Below are 6239 nucleotides of genomic sequence, written 5' to 3'. Positions count from 1 at the left end.
CCCCCCCCCCCCCCCATCCCTGAGCTGTTACTTCTTGGACACACAAATAGACACACGCAATGTATCCATTTGATAGCATGGGATTCATTCAAGCTGTACTTAGCAAGAGTTTAATCTCAAGGTACTGCACACTTTTACAGTTGGCTCACATGAGAGAAGACGGCACTGTGTATGAGATTCTCCTGTTCACACATAATCAAGTCCTAGTGTCATCTGGGTTACTTGTCTGAAATCTTGTCCATCTACGCAAAGTGATGCATCACAACAAAAATGTGTCCAAGCAGAACTAAGCCGAGAAAAACTAACCTGTACCTGCTTCAGTTGGAACTGTTGTCTTGTGCCTCTCTTTTTCACATCCCATACACAGTTGTGGAAGAAGTATTTAGATAAATAATTTAAGAAAAGCATCCGTGACGCTCTACAAAGTGCTTTTTGTAATACTCCACACATGCAACATTTTAACAGCTTTACATTCTGTTGAGTTGTTTAATCTATACAAATGCTTTATCAGATCAGACGTTTTGTAGGATGAATCTGAAGATGATTAAAGCTAAAAGTAGAACTAGTAGAGAAGACGTATAGTAACGGTAAAATGGGGATACTCCCGTCTCTTAACATGGTACCTAAGTAGAGTAGTTGAAAATGTTTAGCCGCTTTGGGATCGCAACCATTTTTCCCAAGGACCTTTGAGGAACTTGTTTTGTTTCAACTGCAGGGACCAGTGTCTATATTAAGTTCTAAGGACATTTTCCAGGGACATTTTCCCTCCAAGTAATACATGCTCGGGAGATAATACTTCCCCCTGAGCTACCCGGGGTGTTGTGTGCAAGGGTGGTTGTCACTGATTGGTCAAACACAAACAGCGTTGTTGCCTCATGTCATGTACTGCTTCTTTTATGAAACAAGAAAATATGCTAGTATCACTTTAAGACCTCTTTAGGATGAGGCGTGAACATTTCTCTTTGTTTGATGACATTAAAAGTTAAATGAGGCTTTGCTGTCGGCTTAGTCTTTAAAAAATAGAAAAAGAGAGAGATTGTGCGAGCCAGCTGAAAGAGAGACAGAGATACAAAGAGAAATAGAGTGCGGTGGTGCTGCGAACGAAAGCATGAAAGGTTATTTTCTGATTGTTTCACAGCAGTTACATTCTAAAACACAAATTAATAACCATCAAACACTCAATAGATGACTGTGGAGACAGACACTCTTGGTTTAATTTTCCTCCTCTGCATTCCATTTATTACATCCAACATGCATCAGGAAATGCCATGCAGCAGTAAATAGAAATAGAAATGGTAAATAGAAAGAAGTAAAAGGCTGGACACACTGAACCGCAGGCTGCAGAGTCTTTTTACCCACCAGACCACCAACAGCCCTTGTCCCGTCATTTTGCTATTTTATGCATCAGCAGACTTATTTCCCATTATTTATCTGTCTTACTTAAGAATGCTGTGAAAACAAATGAAAACACTGAGCTGAAGGGACCTTTCAGTTTCTTAAAAAGTAGTTTTTGGAACTTCTAATTTCAAGGAGCTTTGGATTGAAACTGTTGCATTCAACCACTGTCTGTACAGTATGCAGTTTCCTGACGTCAACAATACTGAATCACACATGCTTCTAATTTAAGTTAACCTTTCATGGTTCCAGTTGCTGTTTTAAGTAATTTGCATTTTCTTTCTATACATGAATAGTTTTTTGTTTATCTCACTTGCCACAACAATGACTCACAAAAGCTGTAATATTTACAGTTTGAACCACGCCAGGAAACCCCCTGTGATTCACAGGAAATGATGTGCTTTGCACCTGCTATTTGTCCAACAAAACCCAAGAAGAACAGAAACTAAATCTCCTTTGGCAGAAAATATTCAGACACAAAAAACATCCCGGTACTGTCTGCACAGTTTGATTGACAGGTGATCTCCTGTACAGAGCGGAAACACAGCAGTGAATGAAATGTGGAGATTTCAAGGACTGGCCTGTCTGCTGGGAAGTAGGGCATGAAGGTTGCCAGTTAGTGTGCAGTTAACACTTCAAAATACACAAGGTTTATCTTGGTACAAGAGAAAAGTAAACAGCAAATCACAGCGGAGCACAGCGCTGACTGAAACACAAACACTGCTCTCACTGTCACACAGATGTTATTGATGATAACCCAGAAGCTTTTTGACACTGCTGATAATGACACATTCTGCCAGCTGCCTCGGGACCATCATCTTTGGCCACCACAGCTCAAAGCAAATATCAAAATCTCTCAATGCTTGACTGATAATCATCAGTCTAAACACCAGAGGTTCATGGGAGCTTGCGGAGTCGGAAAAACCTCTGTCTGTCCCCTAAAAATGCATCACTTCCTCACATCCTGCTCATCAAGCTCACAGTGTTGATAACTCATGTGCACTTGCTGCTAATTATTAATTAATGGATATTTCCCACCTCGTTGTTTTTCAAAAGAGAGTGTGTGTTGACCTATTTGGCCTGCTGAAGCTGAAGGGAGAACACAAACTCATTTCCAGAGGCACACTGAGAACCAACAGCCCAGCAGAAATAAGGTTCAAAACAAACAGTGAAATAAAAAGCACCTGTCATATCTTGATCAATATTCTTCCTGTGGGAATACTGTCCTATCGATATGCTGACAGAGTGACCAGCGCCCATCCTATTTCCTGTCATAAACAACTCTAAAGCATGGGCCTGCTAAATAATCAAAAAGCTAGAAAACCGGATGCTGGTGCTGCCACAACAAATTCAGATGTATTATTTACTCCACATCTTTGTTTACACAAAAACACAATAATCCTCACAGATTTGGGGCAGTGGGGGGGGGGATAGGAAAGGCAACACTCCGAATCAACGGAGGGATCTACAGTCTTTGCAGTGGAAAGAAAAGAATTCAATTGTGAAGAGAAAATAAACCCAAAGGCAGCCGAGTACAAAAGGCGACGGGTCCCAAGCGAGGGCCTTTAGGATTGGACTGAAGAGTTGACTCTAGAAGGAAATCATAGGGCTGAAGGAGCACCAAGGGTTGGTTTGTTTAGCTCTATATCCTGGTATTTTTTAATTCACAGGGGGCACTCCCTGTCTGTCTTGATACAAACATGAGGGGAAACAATCCAAGACTTCTTTTCATTGGCACTGTGGTGTTCTTCTATTTCAAAGAATACACATTTCAGACTAAGAGTTTTCTTTTGTTTCCACATTTCCCATTTTGCTAAAAAAGCTATAGCATCACTGGCAAAGGGCAAGACGTTCAGCAAAAATAATGAGTGTACCTGCATTTACTCCAGGTAAAACAGAAGGTTGGCACATCATTTGAATTGCTTCACAGTAGGCTCCAGCTTGATGAGCAGACTATGATTAACTAATGTGACTCATCAACTGAGGGCAGAAAAACAAAAAGAAATGTGTTAAAAGAGAGTGAAGTTTTTCTTTTTACTACCCACTACCTTTTCCTGGCAATGGTAGGAAGAGGAAAAGAAAACAACTATTTGTTTTCTGTAAGCTCCAGGCAGTCAGTGTCGACGGTGTCATCTTTCAGACAAGGAGGCACCACAGCGGCAGTAAAGCGTCCCTTTGGCCAGGGCTGATAAATGTTCCTCAGCCTCATGTCACTCGTCGCAGGAAGCCCCGTCCATCGACGAGGATGCTCACATGCACAAGTCCAGCTTGTCGTTTTTCCATCACAGTGTTTAAATAATGAATAAAGTCTGTCTTGTTGTGCTGAGTGGTGCCATAAATCAGCACTAAAAGCAAAGTGCCAAAGGCGATAGTTTTATTTTACGCATGGATCCTTTCTGGAAAGGTTCAAATGTTTACGCTCACTTGAATAATCTGACATTGAGAGGTATTGCAAGAGGCTGAATAGCAGAACGATTTAAACTTCTTTACCCTTTTCTGCTAAAGAATCCTATGAAACAGTCTCTGATCACATGAGCATGTTTTTTTTTTTTTAAAGCAACCACTTTTCCAAAATAAATCTAAGAAGAAGGTAAAGCGCATTATTGGAATGCATACCATCACTAGACTGCAGATTGAAATACAACTAAGTGACTGCTTCTCAAATCACATTAATGATTAACACATGAGGCGTAAAAAAATAATGCTTTGTGCTGGCCATCATTTGTGAGAAAAACTGCTGCTGACAAGTCATTTTAAAAGATTCTCAGTCAGGACCCTTGACGGTGGAAGTAATGAGGCGGGTCTGGCTTGGCAGCAGGTTTATTTCCCTCTCTCCGTCCTCTGGTCATTCGACTCTGGAAAGCTTATCTGCTGTCATCTGGCCCATTGTCCCCGTTATCTGAGGGGATCAGGGCTGAGCTGAGCCTCTCTTTGCGTTTCATTCTCCTCCACTACTGTCCACACAGGACAGATGGAGGGGGACCTCCACCTGCAGAGAAACTAAAAGAACACTTGCTGTGATATCCTGTCGTATACAAATGCAGTGGAGGGATCTCCCAGTGTCTGGAGAAAACTCCACAGAACACGATTGAAAACACTGTGACAGTTGTATAACCTTGTTGCTTTGGGAAAACCTGATAAGAACAGGGTTATTTAGTGAACATCTGAACGCCACGCAAATGAACCCATTCAAATCATCAAAGCAGAGCAGCTTGGATTGCATGTGTATGATGTCTATACACACCACAGATAAACCTCCATGGGGCACTGCAGGCCGTTTGCCAGTGTTTTAATACTGTTGCAAGCTGAAACCACAATGGAGACGTTGGTGAAAAAGGAAAAGGAACTCCAGTTGCATTTATCATGGACTCATAGAAAACACCCTTCCTATGCGACAACAAGCTGCATTTCTCAACCGGATTTGTGGCTTGCTTTGGATCTTTGCCACATGTGGATATATATTTTTCCCCTATCTGCTCGAGGGCAGTTTCACCCATTTCAGTTTTTATTGGTACATGCCCCCGTTGTCTAATTCTGTAGGGACTCCATGTCAGGACAGGCAGCAGTAGGATTCAGGGTAATCAGCGTGAAAATGTTCAGGAGTGAAAAAAAAAAAAAAAAGTCCTTGTCCGTTGCCCACCAACGTTGTCAGATGTCAGAGTGAGCATTCCAGTAAGAAAAAATAAAAACAAACCACTTATGCGTGCTATCCTACTGTCACCCAAAAATAACTTTACCACTAAAGTTTGTCAGAATGATGTACTTACAGACGCCTGAATAGCACACCTGGCAGAGCAGGCGCATATACTGTATGTATAGAGGCTCACTTCGTCAATGCAGTGGCTGGGGGTTAGACTCTGACCTGTTGCCCTTTGCTGCAGGTCATCCCCCCTCTCTCTCCCTTTTCATGTCTTCATATGAAGAATGGCCTAAAATGCCCCAAAAAAGAATGATGCACTTATTTTAAACTGACTATGGACTGTCAAAAACGAATGTTTAACAATATCCACTAAGTTAGATAGTCCAAACCCTTTCTGTAATTGAAGACTCCGATAAATCTTTGCTCAAATGAGTTTTATGTGTCATTCCTTGGCACACAAAACTACTGCCAAGACTTTGTTCAGTGCACCCCGGCAAGTTATAACTCTTCATGGACAAATTGCAAGTCAGATTCTTTTCAGGGAAGTAACTCATGCAGCCATCCAACTTGTGCAATTCTTATACATTTGTCAAGAAAATTGCTTGAAAAGCTAGATGATTATTGCTTATGTCAGTAATATTAATGTAATTTCTGTTGAGCACACAGGCAGTTTCTGCACCCCATTTCGCATGTTATAATGAATTCACTGGGGTATTGTGAGCTCAATGGATGTTGGGTAAAGAGTTTTTAAAAGGGCCAAGAGCACATGCAGCAACGCAGCAAAGTAGGAAGTTTATTATGAGAGGGTGCCTTCCAAAGATAAGGAGAAAGCTTTGTCTTTAAAGTGGCTCTATTGTTCCAATTCAAGCTCTTTTTTCAAACACGAAGATTTAAGCAAGCAAGCCGGATGCTTTTGCAAATATTTCTTACTGTGTGGAAAATATAATCATTAATATTTGTCCATGCCAATTCTGGGAATAAAAAGTGTTCCAGTGGTACTGACAGCTTGTACGTGCCACTTTGTGAGATTACGGTCATTGGCATTCATGATACATTTGTATGATAAATTGTGAATTCTCAGAGAATTGTTTTTTTAATGTCGTCTTTTACTCGCTGAGGCTCAATGCATCTTGACGGAAGACAAAACCCAAACACGGAGCGGAGAGAATGAAGGATGAATATCTCACCTTGGCTAAGGGCCGCC

The sequence above is a fragment of the Etheostoma cragini genome, chromosome 11 (genome assembly GCF_013103735.1).
Source record: "Etheostoma cragini isolate CJK2018 chromosome 11, CSU_Ecrag_1.0, whole genome shotgun sequence".
Lineage (NCBI taxonomy): Eukaryota > Metazoa > Chordata > Actinopteri > Perciformes > Percidae > Etheostoma > Etheostoma cragini.
Note: the sequence above shows the minus strand (reverse complement) of the source record.